At 41.9% G+C, this 18882-nt stretch overlaps 1 protein-coding gene across 1 annotated transcript in view; it reads right to left on the bottom strand.

Moving 5' to 3' along the window:
* Nucleotides 1-18882, bottom strand: part of RHBDL2 (rhomboid like 2) — a 51028-nt gene that overhangs the window by 9425 nt on the left and 22721 nt on the right. The window lies entirely within an intron of this gene.

Here is an 18882-nt window from a genome sequence, read left to right as displayed (position 1 = left end):
CTTAGTTCTGTTTTTCCCTTGCCTTCAAGTCCCTCCTTCATTTTCTAAGATACAGTACAGTTCAGTACCTACTTTAGGGCTGCTCTAGTGGTCCCTTGGTTAAGAATCTGCCTGCTAGTGCAGAGACAGAGGTTCGATTCCTGGGCCCATCCCACATGCCATAAGACCACACCCTAGAGCTCATGCTCTGCAACAAAAGTAGCCACTGCAGTGAGGCGCCAACTACAGAGCAACACCCCCACAAACACACTAGAGAAAGCCCAGCAACAAAGACCCAGTGCAGCCAAAAAGAAATCAAATAATTTTTAAAAAAGAAGTTCTCGTTAAAAAGTAGCTACTTAATGCAAAAAAGGGGAAGTGTCTGACCTTAGGAATCTTACAAATGTATGATCAGTTATCAAGAAATGCAGACTCTAATAATTACTGTGGTTTTTTTAATGTGATAAATTTGCTATGGAAGCACTTAGGAAAGAATGACTCTGAGCAGAAAGGTGGAGGCCCTGCTACTCTTAAGAGGAGGGAGACAGCATTTTTTTAAAATTTATTTATTTATTACAATTGGAGGCTAGTTGCTTTACAGTATTGTGGTGGTTTTTGCCATACATTGACATGAATCAGCCACTGGGCTGGATTGCCCCAGTGCACCAGCTTTGAGTGCCCTGTTTCATGGATCGAACTTGGACTGGTGATCTATTTCACATATGGTAATATACATGTTTCAGTGCTATTCTCGCAAATCATCCCACCCTTGCCTTCTCCCACAGAGTCCAAAAGTCTGTTGTTTATATCTGTGTCTCTTTTACTGTCTCGCGTATAGGGTCGTTGTTACCATCTTTCTAAATTCCATATATATGCATTAATATACTGTGTTGGTGTTTTCCTTTCTGACTTACTTCACTCTGTATAATAGGCTCCAGTTTCATCCACCTCTTTAGAACTGACTCAAAGCATTCTTTTTAATAGCTGAGTAATATTCCATTGTGTATATGTACAACAACTTTCTTATCCATTTGCCTGCCGATGGACCTCTAGGTCGCTTCCATGTCCTAGCTATTATAAACAATGCTGCAGTGAACATTGGGGTACATGTGGGGAGACAGGATTTTGGTTAAATTCTGAAGACACTTTAAGATCTGGACAGGGAGGAAAGGGGGAAGAAGGCCAGGATTTAGGGATCTGGAAAAGCAAAGACAAAGTTATATGGGTTACTGAAGATCAGTGAGAAGCAGTCCATTAGGGTTAAAGCAGTGGTTCTCAAATGTTAACCTACAAGCTAGACCTGGGGTGGTTGTATCTTAGTTATGAGAAATTTATTTTTAAAATATAGATGTCCACTTCTGGCCACAATGAAGTAACAGGACAAGATTTTTCCTCCTGCTTGAAAGCAATGGACAAACAGTGGTCTTAAAGATACTGGACATCAGATAACAAGGGACAATGAACCCTAAGAAACAGGAAATAAATGAGTTGACTAACTGCCCAGCTACTGCCTTGAGAGAGACTGCAGGTAGCCGCGCATGAAGGGCAAACCTAGGCAGATAACAGTAAACTTCAAGTTGGTGAGATAGAGTCTAGGTCTATATAGAGCTCAGCAGCTACAGTTCAGACTCCTTGCAAGTAACTGAGTTACAGAACACATCTAAAGAATACTTACATGAGTACAATAACACCCACCATCCAAAGATAAAATGCCTAGCATCCAAACAAAAACTCAAGACATGCAAAGAAGCATGAAATTATGACCCATACTGAAGAGAAAAAAATCAATTAAAACCTACCAAAACTAAAAAAAAAAACCTAAAAGTAAATTTATTTATGATCTAGCAATCCCACCCAGAGGGAACTATAACTTGAAAAGATGCACGCACCCCAGTGTTCACTGCAGTACTAGTTACAATAGCCAAGACATGGAAGCAACCTAAATACCCATGACAGATGAGTGGATAAATAAGATGTGGTATATATACACAGGGGAATATTGTTGTTTAGTCACAAAGTCATGTCTGACTCTTTTGCGACCCCCTGGACTGTAGCCCTCCAGGCTCCTCTGTCCAAGGGGTTTCTCAGGCAAGAATACTGGAGTCGGTTGCTATTTCCTTCTCCAGGGGATCTTCCTGAGCCAGGGATTGAACCCACAGTTCCTACATTGCAGGCAAATTTTTTGCCACTGAGCCATCAGGGAAAGAGTGAGATAGTACCATTTGCAGCAACACAGGTGGATGTAGAGATTATCATACTAAATGAAGTAAGCTATACAGAGAAAGACAAATATATGATATTGTCTATATGTGGAATCTGTAAAAATGATACAAATGAACTTATTTTTAAAACAGAAATAGACTCACAGGCATAGAAAACAAACATGGTTACCAAAAGGGAAGAGGGAAGATAAATTAGGAGTCTGGGATGAATATATACAACTATTATATATAAAATAGATAACCAACAAAGACCTACTGTATAAAACAGGAAACTATCCTCAGCATCTAGTAGTAACTTATAAGGGAAAAGAATCTGAAAAAGAATGTGTGCGTGTGTGTGTGTGTGTGTGTTCAACTGAGTCACTTCTGTATTCCTAAAACTAACACAACATTTTAAATCAACTATATTTTAATTTTTAAAAAATCTACCCAAACTGACACAGGTGTAAGATTTAGCAAATAAGGGCCATAAATAATTATTTCAAATATATTCAATGTGTTCAAAAGTTAAATAGCAATAAAACAGGCTCAAATCAAACCTCTAAAATGAAAAGTACATCTAAGATGAAATAATAAAGTCGTTGAGTTGATTGACCAGTTAGACATTGCAAAAGAAAAGTTTAGTGAACATGAAGATGTGGCAATCAAACTGTCCAAAATAAAACACACAGAGGACTTCCCTGGCAGTCCAATGTGTAAGACTCACCACTTCCACTCCAGGAGACACAGGTTCAATCCCTAGTCAGGGAACTAAGATCCCCCATGCCGTGGGGTTAAAAAAAAAAAAAACTTTAAAAAATACATACAGCATCAATGAGCTATAGGTCAATTTCAAGCAGCCTCATAATATCTATAATAATTGCATAATCAGAATCCCCAGAAAAGAAGAATGAAGGCAGATTAAAAATACTTGAAGAAATAATAGCCAAATTTTTTCCAAAGTTTTGTGAAAACTATAAACCCACAGATCCAAGAACCTCAACAAACCCAACACAAGAATCATGAAGAAAACCACAAGGTATAACAGAATCACATCTTCAGTGAAAGTCTCAGAAGCATCTAGAATAAAAAGACATGCTTCATATCGAGAAACAAAGAAAGATGGCAGGAGATTTATCATCAGAAACAATGCACATGAGAACAACAGGAGAGCAGCATTTTAAAGTAAAGAAAGGAAAGTACTGTCAAGCTAGGACTCCAGACCAGAAAATGCACTACAAAAAATGAAGGCAAAAGACGGATTTTCTTTTTCAGACATACAGAGGCTGAAATAATTGATGACTAGCATTTCCATGCTATAAGAAAGGTTAAGAAAATCTTCAGGAAGAAGGAAAAAGAGATGGAAAAATAAAGCTACACAAAGGATAGGGAGCATTAAAAATGGTAAGAACATGGGCAAATATACAGGATTTTGTTATTATTTAAATCTCTTTAGAAGTTCATTAACAGTTAAACTATTGGACTACTAGAAATAATAAATGGCTTTATCAAGCTTAGAAGGTACAAGATCAATACCAAAAAAATCAACTGTATTTCTTTGTAATAGCAATGAAAATCAGAAATAGAAAATTTAAAAATAGTACCATTTACAGTACATCAAAAATATGAAACGTAGACATAAATATGACCCCCAAAATGTGCAAGCCCTAAACACTGAAAGCTAAAGACGATGCTGAAAGGAATTCTGAAAGACCTAAATAAAGAGAAGTCTATACCTTGTTCGTCAGTTAGAAGACTCTGATATTGTTAAGATGTCAGTTCTCCCCCAGTTGATCTAAAGATGCATTGCAATCCAAATCAAAATCCCAATAGACTATCTTATAGAAATTGACAAACTGATTCTCAAGTTTACATGGAAATGCAGAGGACCTAGAATAACCAAAACAACTTGAAAAAGAGCAAAGTTGGAGCACTGAGGTGTCCCAATTTCAAAACTTAGTAGAAAACTACTTAATCAAGATAGTATGGAATGGATGTTCAGTTCAGTTGCTCAAGTTGTGTCCGACTCTCTGTGACCCCATGAACCGCAGCACACCAGGCCTCCCTGACCATCACCAACTCCCGGAGTTTACCCAAACTCGCGTCCATTGAGTCGGTGATGCCATCCAGCCATCTCATCCTCTGTCGTCCCCTTCTCCTCCTGCCCCCAATCCCTCCCAGCATCAGGGTCTTTTCAAATGAGTCAGCTTTTCGCATCAGGTGGCCAAAATATTGGAGTTTCAGCTTCAACATTAGTCCTCCCAAAGAACACCCAGGACTGATCTCCTTTAGAATGGACTGGTTGGATCTCCTTCCTCTCCAAGGGATCTCAAGAGTCTTCGCCAACACCACATTTCAAAAGCATCAATTCTTCAGTGCTCAGCTTTCTTTATAGACCAACTCTCACATCCACACATGACCACAGGAAAAACCATAACCTTGACTAGATGGACCTTTGATGACAAAGTAATGTCTCTGCTTTTTAATATGCTGTCTAGGCTGGTCATAACTTTCCTTCCAAGGAGTAAGCGGCTTTTAATTTCATGGCTACAGTCAACATCTGCAGTGATATTGGAACCCCAAAAAATAAAGTAAGCCACTGTATCCACTGTTTCCCCATCTATTTCCCATGAAGTGATGGGACCAGATGCCACGATCTTCATTTTCTGAATGTTGAGCTTTAAACCAACTTTTTCACTCTCCTCTTTCACTTTCATCAAGAGGCTCTTTAGTTCTTCTTCACTTTCTGCCATAAGGGTGGTGTCATCTGCATATCTGAGGTTATTGATATTTCTCCTGGCAATCTTGATTCCAGCTTGTGCTTCGTCCAGTCCAGCGTTTCTCATGATGTACTCTGCATAGACGTTAAATAAGCAGGATAACAATATACAGCCTTGACGTACTCCTTTTCCTATTTGGAACCAGTCTGTTCCATGTCCAGTTCTAACTGTTGCTTCCTGACCTGCATACAGGTTTCTCAAGAGGCAGGTCAGGTGGTCTGGTATTTCCATCTCTCTCAGAATTTTCCAGTTTATTTTGATCCACACAGTCAAAGGCTTTGGCATAGTCAATAAAGCAGAAATAGATGTTTTTCTGGAACTCTCTTGCTTTTTCCATGATCCAGTGGATGTTGGCAATTTGATCTCTGGTTCCTCTGCTTTTCTAAAACCAGCTTGAACATCTGGAAGTTCATGGTTCACGTATTGTTGAAGCCTGGCTTGGAGAATTTTGAGCATTACTTTACTAGTGTGTGAGATGAGTGCAAAACACAACAGAAGGTCCAGAAATAAACCCACATATATATGGACAACTGATTTTGACAAGATGCAAAGGCAATTTAGTAAAGAAAAGATTGTTTTCTCAACCAGTGATGCTGGCACAATTAGACATTTACATGCAAAAATGTGATATTTCAGTCCATACCTTGCACCATGTATAAAAATGGATCATATACTTATATGTAAAGTCTAAGATTATAAAACTTCTAAAGCAAAACATAGAGAAAATCTTTGTGATTTTAGATCAGGCAAAATTTCTTAAATGTGACACTAAAAGCATAATTCCTAAAATTTAAAAACTGATAAATTATAATTAATCGAAATTCTGAAATTTGAGTCTTCAGAATGTACTATTAAGAGAAAAGCAACAGACTCAGAGGCAATATTTATAAGTCATATATCTGGTAAAAAACTTAGAATATATAATGAGGAATGTAAATCAATTTTTTAAAATATTTGTTTGTATCTGTGTCAGGTCTTAGCTGTGGTTCATTGCAGCCTTAGTTGTTTTGCGGCGTGTGGGATCTTAGTTTCCCAACCAGGGCTCGAACCTGTGTCCCCTGCATTGAAAGGCAGATTCTTAACCACTGGACCACCAGGGAAGTCCCTAATTCAGTTTTTAAATTGGCAAAAGATTTAAATATATACTTTACCAAAGAAGATATATGGGTAGCAACTAAGCATATTAAAAGATGCTCACCATCATTGTCATTAAGAAATGCAAATTTAAACCCAATGAAATACCTTTATATACCTAACAGATTGGCTAAAATTAAAAGACTGATCATACCAAGTGTTGATGAGGATATAGAGGAGCGGAAACGTATGGTGGGGATGTAAAACTATACACTTTGTTACCATATGACTTAATTCCACTCACAGATATTAATATATACACAAGAGATTCACACAAAAACTTGTACACAAATATTCATGACACTGTTATTCATAATAGACAAAAGTGAAAACAACCCAAATGTCCATCAAATGGTGAATGAAAATGTGGTATATCCATACAATGGAATATCATCCAACAATAAACAGGAATGTAGTACGGATACATGATACATCATGGGTGAAGGTGGAAAACATTATGCTAAAACATTATGCTTTAAAAAAAAAAAGTCAAGAAAAGACCACATAGTTTATTATTTCATTTATATGAAATGTCTAGAATGGGTAGATGTAAAGAGACGGAAATTAGATCAGTTGTTGCCTAAGGCTAGGGAAGGGGTTTGAGGTAAGGAGTGGGGAGTGACTGCTAATGGCTACAGGGTTTCTTTGGAGCACAAAAGTGTTTTAAATTTAGATTGTGATAATGGGTGCTTAACCTGTAAATCAACTAAAAAACACTGAATTATACACCTTAAATGGGTGCATTATCAGTTCAGTTCACTTCAGTTCAGGCGCTCAGTCGTGTCCAACTCTTTGCGACCCCATGAATCACAGCACGCCAGGCCTCCCTGTCCATCACCAACTCCCGGAGTTCACTCAGACTCACGTCCATCGAGTCAGTGATGCCATCCAGCCATCTCATCCTTGGTCATCCCCTTCTCCTCCTGCCCCCAATCCCTCCCAGTGTCAAAGTCTTTTCCAATGAATCAACTCTTCTCATGACGTGGCCAAAGTACTGGAGTTTCAGCTTTAGCATCATTCCTTCCAAAGAAACCCCAGGGCTGATCTCCTTCAGAATGGACTAGTTGGATCTCCTTGCAGTCCAAGGGACTCTCAAGAGTCTTCTCCAACACCACAGTTCAAACGCATCCATTCTTCGGCGCTCAGCCTTCTTCACAGTCCAACTCTCACATCCATACATGACCACTGGAAAAACTATAGCCTTGACTAGAAGGACCTTAGTCAGCAAAGTAATGTCTCTGCTTTTGAATATGCTATTTAGGTTGGTCATAACTTTTCTTCCAAGGAGTAAGCGTCTTTTAATTTCATGGCTGCAGTCACCATCTGCAGTGATTTTGGAGCCCCAAACAATAAAGTCTGACACTGTTTCCACTGTTTCCCCATCTATTTCCCATGAAGTGATGGGACCAGATGCCATGATCTTCGTTTTCTGAATGTTGAGCTTTAAGGCAACTTTTTCACTCTCCTCTTTCACTTTCATCAAGAGGCTTTTTAACTCCTCTTCACTTTCTGCCATAAGGGTGGTGTCATCTGCATATCTGAGGTTATTGGTATTTCTCCCGGCAATCTTGATTCCAGCTTGTGTTTCTTCCAGTCCAGCGTTTCTCATGATGTACTCTGCATAGACGTTAAATAAGCAGGGTGACAATATACAGCCTTGACATACTCCTTTTCCTATTTGGAACCAGTCTGTTGTTCCATGTCCAGTTCTAACTGTTGCTTCCTGACCTGCATACAGGTTTCTCAAGAGGCAGGTCAGGTGGTCTGGTATTCCCATCTCTCTCAGAATTTTCCACAGTTTCTTGTGATCCACACAGTCAAAGGCTTTGGCATAGTCAATAAAGCAGAAATAGATGTTTTTCTGGAACTCTCTTGCTTTTTCCATGATCCAGCGGATGTTGGCAATTTGATCTCTGGTTCCTCTGCCTTTTCTAAAACCAGCTTGAACATCAGGGAGTTCATGGTTCATGTATTGCTGAAGCCTGGCTTGGAGAATTTTGAGCATTACTTTACTAGCATGTGAGATGAGTGCAATTGTGCGGTAGTTTGAGCATTCTTTGGCATTGCCTTTCTTTGGAATTGGAATGAAAACTGACCTTTTCCAGTCCTGTGGCCACTGCTGAGTTTTCCAAATTTGCTGGCATATTGAGTGCAGCACTTTCACAGCATCATCTTTCAGGATTTGAAACAGCTCAACTGGGATTCCATCACCTCCACTAGCTTTGTTCGTAGTGATGCTTTCTAAGGCCCACTTGACTTCACATTCTAGGATGTCTGGCTCTAGGTGAGTGATCACACCATCGTGATTAGCCGGGTCGTGAAGATCTTTTTTGTACAGTTCTTCTGTGTATTCTTGCCACCTCTTCTTAATGTTTTCTGCTTCTGTTAGGTCCATACCATTTCTGTCCTTTATCAAGCCCATCTTTGCATGAAATGTTCCCTTGGTATCTCTAATTTTCTTGAAGAGATCGCTAGTCTCTCCCATTCTGTTCTTTCCTCTATTTCTTTGCACTGATTGCTGAAGAAGGCTTTCTTATCTCTTCTTGCTATTCTTTGGAACTCTGCATTCAGATGCTTATATCTTTCCTTTTCTCCTTTGCTTTTCGCTTCTCTTCTTTTCACAGCTATTTGTAAGGCCTCCCCAGACAGCCATTTTGCTTTTTTGCATTTCTTTTCCATGGGGATAGTCTTGATCCCTGTCTCTTGTACAATGTCATGAACCTCATTCCATAGTTCATCAGGCACTCTGTCTATCAGATCTAGCCCCTTAAATCTATTTCTCACTCCCACTGTATAATCATAAGGGATTAGATTTAGGTCATACCTGAATGTCTAGCGGTTTTCCCTACTCTCTTCAATTTAAATCTGAATTTGGTAATAAGGAGTTCATGATCTGAGCCACAGTCAGCTCCCAGTCTTGTTTTTGCTGACTGTATAGAGCTTCTCCACCTTTGACTGCAAAGAATATATCAATCTGATTTCGGTGTTGACCATCTGGTGATGTCCATGTGTAGAGTCTTCTCCTGTGTTGTTGGAAGAGGGTGTTTGCTCTGACCAGTGCATTTTCTTGGCAAAACTCTATTAGTCTTTGTCCTGCTTCATTCCACATTCCAAGGCCAAATTTGCCTGTTACTCCAGGTGTTTCTTGACTTCCTACTTTTGCATTCCAGTCCCCTATAATGAAAAGGACATCTTTTTTAGGTGTTAGTTCTAAAAGGTCTTGTAGGTCTTCATAAAACCATTCAACTTCAGCTTCTTCAGCATTACTGGTTGGGGCATAGACTTGGATTACCATGATATTGAATGGTTTGCCTTGGAGACAAACAGAGATCATTCTGTCATTTTTGAGATTGCATCCAAGTACTGCATTTTCGACTCTTTTGTTGACCATGATGGCTACTCCATTTCTTCTGAGGGATTCCTGCCTGCAGTAGTAGATATAATGGTCATTTGAGTTAAATTCACCCATTCCAGTCCATTTTAGTTCACTGATTCCTAGAATGTCGACGTTCACTCTTGCCATATCTTGTTTGACCACTTCCAATTTGCCTTGATTCATGGACCTGACATTCCAGGTTCCTATGCAATACTGCTCTTTACAGCATCAGACCTTGCTTCTATCACCAGTCACATCCACAGCTGGGTATTGTTTTTGCTTTGGTTCCATCCCTCCATTCTCTATAGAGTTATTTCTCCACTGATCTCCAATAGCATATTGGGCACCTGGGGAGTTCCTCTTTTAGTATCCTATCATTTTGCCTTTTCATACTGTTCATGGGGTTCTCACGGCAAGGATACTGAAGTGGTTTGCCATTCCCTTCTCCGGTGGACCACATTCTGTCAGACCTCTCCACCATGACTCGCCCGTCTTGGGTTGCCCCGCGGGCATGGCTTAGTTTCATTGAGTTAGCCAAGGCTGTGGTCCTAGTGTGATTAGATTGACTAGTTTTCTGTGAGTATGGTTTCAGTGTGCATTATAGGTTGTATGAATTATTGATATATCTTAGAAAAGCTATTTTAAAAGTTTGATAGTTTCTTAAAAGTTAAATATAACCCTGTATGTCGATCATCCCTCTCCAAGGGCTTCCCTGGCAGCTCAGTGGTAAAGAGTCATCCTGCAATGCTGGAGACTTGCAGGAGACGCAGGTTCGACCCCTGGGTCAGGAAGATCCCCTGGAAAAGGAAATGGCAACCTGCTCCAGTATTCTTGCCTGGGAAATTCCATGCAAGAAGCTTGGCGGACTGCAGTCCATGGAGTGGCAGAGAGAGACGTGACAGAGCGACTAAACAGCAACAAAAACCTCGCTGAACAGAAAAATGAAAAAAAAAACCACACAGATCCTAGGGCCATGTTCTTGGAGATTCTGATTCAGTAGATCTGAGTGTGATCTGAATAATATTTTAGTTGTAGCAGGTTCTTCAGGTGCTTCTGATGGTCAGTCAGATTGGGGGACCCAGGGCTGAAGTGCAGGCCATTGGTCCTCAACTTTTATGAATCACCTGTGGACTTGTCCAAATGCAAATTCTGATTAGTAGGTCTGGTGTGGGCCCCCAGAATTCTGCATGTTAACACGATCTCAGTTGAGGCCAGTGCTGCTGACTTGGTGACCACACTTGGCCAGGAGCAAGGATAGGGAAACTAGACTTACGTTACATATGAAGGAATCCAGGAAAAAAAGCAAAGCAATGGAAGAAATAGGTGAAAGGGGTCAAAAGGTAAAAATAAAATATGACTGCTTCCCTCATTTAAAAATAAAAAGCAAAGCAAGAAAGACACTAGCAGGAAGAAACTTTCATAGATGGTATGTTGACGGGATAGAATGTGGTGATGGTTTTATGGGTGTATACTTTTCTCCAGATAGTTTGGAAAACTCATCAGTGGCCACAGGACTGGAAAAGGTCAGTTTTCATTCCAATTCTAAAGAAAGGCAATGCAAAAGAATGCTCAAACTACCGCACAATTGCACTCATCTCATATGCTAGTAAAGTAATGCTCAAAATTCTCCAAGCCAGGCTTCAGCAATACGTGAGCCGTGAACTCCATGATGTTCAAGCTGGTTTTAGAAAAGGCAGAGGAACCAGAGATCAAATTACCAACATCCGCTGGATCATGGAAAAAGCAAGAGAGTTCCAGAAAAACATCTATTTCTGCTTTATTGACTATGCCAAAGCCTTTGACTGTGTGGATCACAATAAACTGTGGAAAATTCTGAAAGGGATGGGAATACCAGACCACCTGACCTGCCTCTTGAGAAACCGTATGCAGGTCAGGAAGCAACAGTTAGAACTGGACATGGAACAACAGACTGGTTCCAAATAGGAAAAGGAGTATGTCAAGGCTGTATATTGTCACCCTGCTTATTTAACGTCTATGCAGAGTACATCATGAGAAACGCTGGACTGGAAGAAACACAAGCTGGAATCAAGTTTGCCGGGAGAAATACCAATAACCTCAGATATGCAGATGACACCACCCTTATGGCAGAAAGTGAAGAGGAGCTAAAAAGCCTCTTGATGAAAGTGAAAGAGGAGAGTGAAAAAGTTGGTTTAAAGCTCAACATTCAGAAAACGAAGATCATGGCATCTGGTCCCATCACTTCATGGGAAATAGATGGGGAAACAGTGGAAACAGTGTCAGACTTTATTTTTTGGGGGCTCCAAAATCACTGCAGATGGTGACTGCAGCCATGAAATTAAAAGACGCTTACTCCTTGGAAGAAAAGTTATGACCAACCTAGATAGCATATTCAAAAGCAGAGACATTACTTTGCTGACTAAGATCCTTCTAGTCAAGGCTATAGTTTTTCCAGTGGTCGTGTATGGATGTGAGAGTTGGACTGTGAAGAAGGCTGAGCGCCGAAGAATGGATGCGTTTGAACTGTGGTGTTGGAGAAGACTCTTGAGAGTCCCTTGGACTGCAAGGAGATCCAACCAATCCATTATGAAGATCAACCCTGGGATTTCTTTGGAAGGAATGATGCTAAAGCTGAAGCTCCAGTACTTTGGCCACCTCATGAGAAGAGTTGACTCATTGGAAAAGACTCTGATGCTGGGAGAGATTAGGGGCAGGAGGAGAAGGGGACGACAGAGGATGAGATGGCTGGATGGCATCACTGACTCGATGGACATGAGTCTGAGTGAACTCCGGGAGTTGGTGATGGACAGCAAGACCTGGCGTGCTGCGATTCATGGGGTCGCAAAGAGTCAGACACGACTGAGTGACTGAACTGAACTGAACTGATACATTAAATATGTACAAAATTTTGTATGTCAATTATACCTCAAAAGTGATTTTTTAAAATGTTTTACGTTACATAAGCATGTCTAACATCTTTATATATATTCCTCCCTGAAGAAAAAGGAGAAAAGAATAAAAAGCAGTGAGTCCAGATGGTGGAGGGTAACACAAAGCAATCTCAGACATTTCAGGGACTTTCTGGTCCAGTGGTTGAGAATCCACCTTCCAATGCCGGGGACCTGGGTTAATTGTCCCATGGCAACTAAAGCCCACCTGCCACAATGAAGACCCAGCCCAGCTCCCCTTCCCACCACCCCCCCCCCCAAAAAAAATCTTCAATGTTTCAACTTTTTATCAGCCGCTGTAAATGTTTTAGGAAGGATGTGTTTGAGGAAGGCGACCAGCAGCAGTGTGAAAGAGAGACTGATACAGCAAAGAGATACCTGCCAAAAGGTATTGCAAAAATAGGCAGAGGATGTGAACAGGTTATTCACGTTCTCTCCTCTCTCTCTCTACACTGAAACTGGGGCACAGCTAATTCCACAGGTTGAAATTCAGCTGTGGGGGAAACAAGCATAGATACTGGAGCCAGGAAAAACGAGTGTGTGCAGAAACACACGGAGGAGGTGGAATAACAGCATGCACAAAGGCAGGGAGGAAGTAACTTGGGTAGCTGCGTCACTAGGCCTGGCCAACCCATCTCTTTACCCTTTACCAAGGCTTCCCACTCTCCATCCCCACTGCGCTAGGAAGCAGGCACAGCTGTGATTGGTAAAGTTTTGAGCACTGCCATGGGTCAGATTGGGTCCTTCCCCTCCCCAAAATACGTTTAAGTCCTAACCCCCAGCACTGCAGAATGTGACCTTATTTGGAAAATTGTTACAGATGTGACTGGATAAGAGGAGGTCATATTGGCCTTGAAAACTAATACAGGCACCCCCTGCAATACAGGTATATTCACTTATAAATTACATACATCAATATATGTACCACTTCTTTAATGTTTTGTAAAATCACAAACATAGAATTTTAAAGGATGGGACTTATTGGTAATATGATATTTTTAAATTACTGTTACTTCATTAATGATACAAAAAATTATTATCAAGAAATAAAAAGACATGGGGGAAACTGAAAAGCATGTTACTAAGTGAGACCAATCTGCAAAGGCTACCTAATGTATGACTCCAACTATATGACATTCTGGAAAAGGAAGCAATGGAGACAGTAAAAAGATACCCTTTATAATACTATAATGGTGGATACGTGTCAGTATGCATTTGTCCAAAACCATAGAATGTACACCACCAGAGATGAACCCTAGTTTTAAAGGACTTGGGTGATTATGATGTCATCAATGTAGGTGCATCAGTTGTAACAAATGTACCATTCTGTTGATAATGGAGGAGGCTGTGCAGGTGTTGGGGCAGGGGATGGATGGGAAACTTCAGTACTGTCCCTCTCAGTTTTGCCGTGAACCCAGAACTGCTCTAAAAATTAGTCTTAAAAAAAAGAATCTTTCAATGAGCAGTATTATTAAGTAAGAGCTTCCCAGGTGGCGTTAGAACCGACCTGCCAATGCGGGAGACACAAGAGACACAGGTTACATCCTTAGGTCGGGAAGATCCCCTGGAGGAGGGCTGGCAACCCACCCCAGTATTCTTGACTGAAGAATCCCATGGACAGAGGAGCCTGGTGGGCTACAGTCCATAAGGTCACAAAGAGTCAAACATGACTGAGGCAGCTTAGCACGCATGCACATTATTAAATAAGCATTATTATATTTTAAAACCCTGGTTAAATATCATGCCACAGAAATGCCAAGATTTTTTTTCGACTCAGCAAGTTTTACTTTAATGTTATGTTTGCTCATAAATGACTCTGGAAAAGCTGATATGCAAGAGACTAACACGCTGCGGTCTAAAGCAACGTCAAGGCCACTGAGAACGTCCTTCAGGAAAGAGACTACTCTAAATCTCCCTCACCTGGGGCAAGAGCAGAAGAAGGGGGTACTGGGACAGACAAATAAATACACATGGTCTTAGCTTTGCCACCAGGGCTGGCGGCCCGGGACCCCAAGGCACATGATCGGAAGTTGATTTCTTGGAACTTCCAAAGCCTCTCAGATGTTTGGGTCTTTGAGGGAAAGGCTGAGGTTTTGGGAGGGCTCATGTGCCAGCTGGAAGGGCCCTCAGCCAGCTCCCTCCTCCCGCTTCAGCCCCAGGGAGAGCCTAACTCCCTGCTGGCCAGGCCTGCTGGGCCCTGGGATGGGGGTAGACTTTCACCCCAGCAGCCCCTGCCAAAGGGATATTTTGGTTTTCCTGCCATGCAGGGTCAGGTGCTGAGGCCTGGCGGTGGCCCTGAAGCAGAAATAAGACAAATGCACATGAAAAATGGTGATTGCCCAAGACACCCTTAGTTATACTGGCACAGGGTTGTGATTGCTGGGCCTTAGGAAGAGGGAGTGGGGGCCGTTGAGGCTCCTTGCCAGGGTGGAATGGCAGGTGGGAAGAGGAGGCAAGGGTCCCTAGGCAGGGGGTACGGGCTTAGCACCTGCAACTAGGGGCTACCAATAACTTCATATTTATTTCCAGAGTGCAGGATGCTTTGGGGAGGGCGGGCCACATGGTGCTGGCAGCCTCTACCCAGTAGTGTGTGTGTTGGGGGCAAGGAAGGGCAAGGGCCTAAGCATCTGTGGCGAGGCCCGAACAGGAATCTGCCCTAAAGGTGGCTGAAGCAGCCCACCTGTAACAGAGCCCTGCTCCCAAAGGCAAAGTGCCAGCCCAGCAGGGTGACCTCCCAGGCCTGGGCAAACCAGGCTGAACCCAGCCATAGAAGGAGATGCGAGGGAAAGTGGTGGTAATGAACAGTGGTAGAAGTGGGTGCAGACAGGGCACAGTCAATGCGGGGTGGGCCCAGCGGCCAGCGTCCATCCATCAGAAGGCAAAGTAGCACTCCTTGGGATGGCCCACATGGTCCATGCAGGTACACTGGCTCGTGGGCAGGGGTCTGCACATCTGTACCAGTAGGCTCCTCCTCCAGGGATGGAAGGTGGTAGGTATGGAAGCCCTGGCTGTAGTCCCAGGCTTCAGGGGCTCTGTCCACCGTGTACCAGAGCCTGAAGCATGCAGAATGTTCATTCCTCCGTTTCTGCAACTCAGGCTGCAGCACGATGTCCTTCTCGGTCTGGTTGGCAAACAGCAGGTGACACATGGTGTGATCCCTGGGGTCCTTCATGATGACATGGGTCACCTGCAGCACTGAGGTGGTGCCGGTCCCTGCAGCAGTCATGCCCACAGACTTCAGCATCTTGAAGACAGGGTTGGGTTTCTTGTCCAGACAGATGGCAAACTTTGCTTTGCCCTGGTAGACCAGCAGCCTACTGGAGCCCCAGCACTCAAATAGTGTCTCCAGTCTTTGTGCTTTGCACGTACTGGGACATCTTTCCTCCAGAGGGAAACGTGGGATGGGTGTCTTTAAAGTAAACCTTGATGACCAGCTCCACAAAGCCCTGGTCGTCATCACTGGAAATGGGCATGTAGGGCCAAAGGACCAAGTTCCTGTTGCTTCAAGCAGAGAGGTAGATGTGCTGGCCAACAGGGAGGCCCAGGATGTGCTGGGGTGACGGCAGAGCAAAGCAGAACCGCCAGACATCCTGGCTGATGACCTCCTTGTTGATGAGCCACAGCAGGTACTTGATGTCCCGACTCTGGAGCATGATGGCCGGGGTGGAGCGCTGAAACAGCTTCCCGAGGAGGCTGCACAGGAGCCAGACTGGGGAGAGGACCCTGTGGCCCAGTGTGCCCAGCTGGGCCCCTATATTGGCACCCCTCTGCACTCACTCCACGGCCGCCGCCACCAAGACCCACAAAGATGTACTTTTAAGGTCAGTTATTTTCCATAGAAATTTTTTTCTTAGTCACTTAAAATATGAAATTAAAAAGTGATGTCCAGTTTCAACTGGAAGAATTGCATCATTGTGCGTGCGCGTGTGCGTGCGCATGCACTCAAGTCTCTTCAGCTACATCTGACTGTGAGGCTATGGACTGTAGCCCGCCAGGCTCCTCAATCCATTGAATTCTCCAGACAAGAACACTGGAGTGGGTTGCCATTTCCTCTCCCAGGGGATCTTCCCCACTCGGGGATGGAACCCGGGTCTCCCGTGTCTCCTGCATTGCAGGCAGATTCTTTACCCTTTGAGCCACCAGGGAAGCCCCGTCATTGTCTAAGCTTATTCCAGTTATCCAAAAAATTTGTTGTAATATGGCTGTTGATTCCTACCTTCCCTAACATCAGTCAGTTGTTCTTGCAAAGTTATCAGGAAGTGTTACAATCAGTTAAATTTAAAATTTACTAAAACTCCCCGCTGAGAAATTTTAAATCAGATGAGAAAAGTGTTCGCTGGCTTTTTTAAGTGTGAACTTAAGAGTTACTTCATCTTCTTCAGCAGCAAAAATCACATAATGATGGAATGATTTCCAATAACAAGTTTTCAAAATGCCCTTTTCAAAGCATGAGTGTTTTTGGAAAAGCAGTTACATTCTCACTTCTTAAGAGAAAAATACTACTGTGTCTTCAAAGGGACATATTTTGTGTTTGTTTTTCAACATCTGTAAAGTAGCTTACCAGTGAGAGCCTTTTGTTATCACAGAAAAAAAAAAAAAAAAAAAAGACACCCAACTGTTTTTAAAAGAAAAATACATAAACTAATCAGTAAATGAGCAAAAAATGAGAGGAATCCCTCTCGCTCACTACAGGACTTACAGCTACAGTGGTATTGACTGTGTGGTATTGGTAGAGAGATAGACACATTGATCAATGAAACAAAAAGGAGAACCCAGAAATAGTTTCATGAAACTACAACCACCTGATTTTTGACGAGGTGTAAAAGCAACTCAGTGAAGGAAGAATGGTCCATTCAGCAGTTTATTCTGATATTCACAGACAAACAGAAAATCTGAACCTCATGCTTTAACTAACCAACTCAAATAAATCACATATTTAAATGTAAAGTGCAAAACATAACTTTAGAAGACAACATAGAGAATAAGTTCAAGACTTAGGGCTCAGTGAAGAGTTCTTAGACATGACACCAAAAGCATGGCTCGTAAAAGGAAAAACCTGATAAACTAGACCTCATCAAAACTAAAACCTTTAGCTCTGTGAAAGACTCTGCTAAGACAATGAAAACATAAGCTACAGACTGAGAGAATATCTGTAAACTACATATTCTATAAAGGACTAGGTCTGGGATATATAAAGTCTCAAAATTTAACAGTTAAAAAAAAGTCTAATTAGATAAGTGGGCAGAATTCATGAACAGATACTTCACTGAAGAGGATGCATAAATGGCAAATAAGCACATGAAGAGATGTTTAACATCATTTAGACCACTAGGGAAATGCAAGTTAAGACCATGATGAGATCACACACATGCGAGCACAGCTACAATTAAAAACAGTGGACTTCCCTGGTGATCCAGTGGTTAAGACTCCACCTGCCAACTTCGGGGACACAGGTTCGATCCTTGGTCCAGGGAGATCGCACATGCTGCAGGGCAGCTAAGCCCATGCACCACAACTTCTGAAGCCTGTGTGCCTAGAGCCCGTGCTCTACAACAAGAAACGCCACCGAAATGAGAAGCGCGCACACCACAGCCAGAGAGTAGCCTCCACTCGCCACAACCAGAGGAAGCCCGAGTTCAGCAACAAAGACCCAGCTCAGCCAAAAATAAATGGTTTTAAAAATAGTGACAACACCAAATGCTGGCGAGGATGTGGAAAACTGAATTGTTTACACAGTACTGGGAGGAAAGTGAAATGGAACAGCCATTCTGGAAAACATTTTGGCTGGTTCTTAAAAAAACTAAATATGCAACTACCATACAACTCAACCAACTTGCTCTTGGGCATTTATCCTAGAGAAATGAGAATTCAAGTTCACAAGACTATACTTATGTTTTAAAAAGCCTGTTCACAAATGCTTACTGGAACTTTATTTGTAATAAAACTGGAAACAATACAGATATCCTCCAGTAAGTGAATGATTAAGCTAGTGGTAGTATACCATCCATACCATCGAATACTACCCAGCAATATAAATGAATAAACGGTTGATAAATGCAACAACCTACATGATTCTCCAGAGACTTATGCTGAGTGAAGAAAGCTCATCCTAAATGGCTGTACTCTGTATTATTCCATTTATATAACATTCTTGAAATGAGAAAATTATAGAAATAGAGAACAGATTAATGGAGTTGCCAGGGGGGTAGAAGAAAAGGGGGTATGGCTATAAAAATGAAACTGTGAGGAATCTTTGTGATGTTGGAAATGTTTTGTACTTTGACTGTATCAGTGTGGATATCCTGATTAGGATACTGTACTGTGGTTTTGTCAGCTGTTACCATTGGGGGTAACTAGTTACAGGGTATGTGAGACCTATAGGTATTTATTTCTTAGAGTGTGAATTTGTAATTATCTCAAAGTAAAAAGTTTAATTTTTTAAAGTTTCTAATAAATGGATAGATAGGGGTTCTAATATTTCCTGC

This window comes from Budorcas taxicolor, chromosome 3, assembly GCF_023091745.1.
Source record: "Budorcas taxicolor isolate Tak-1 chromosome 3, Takin1.1, whole genome shotgun sequence".
NCBI lineage: Eukaryota > Metazoa > Chordata > Mammalia > Artiodactyla > Bovidae > Budorcas > Budorcas taxicolor.
This window is presented reverse-complemented; position numbering and strand designations above follow the sequence as displayed.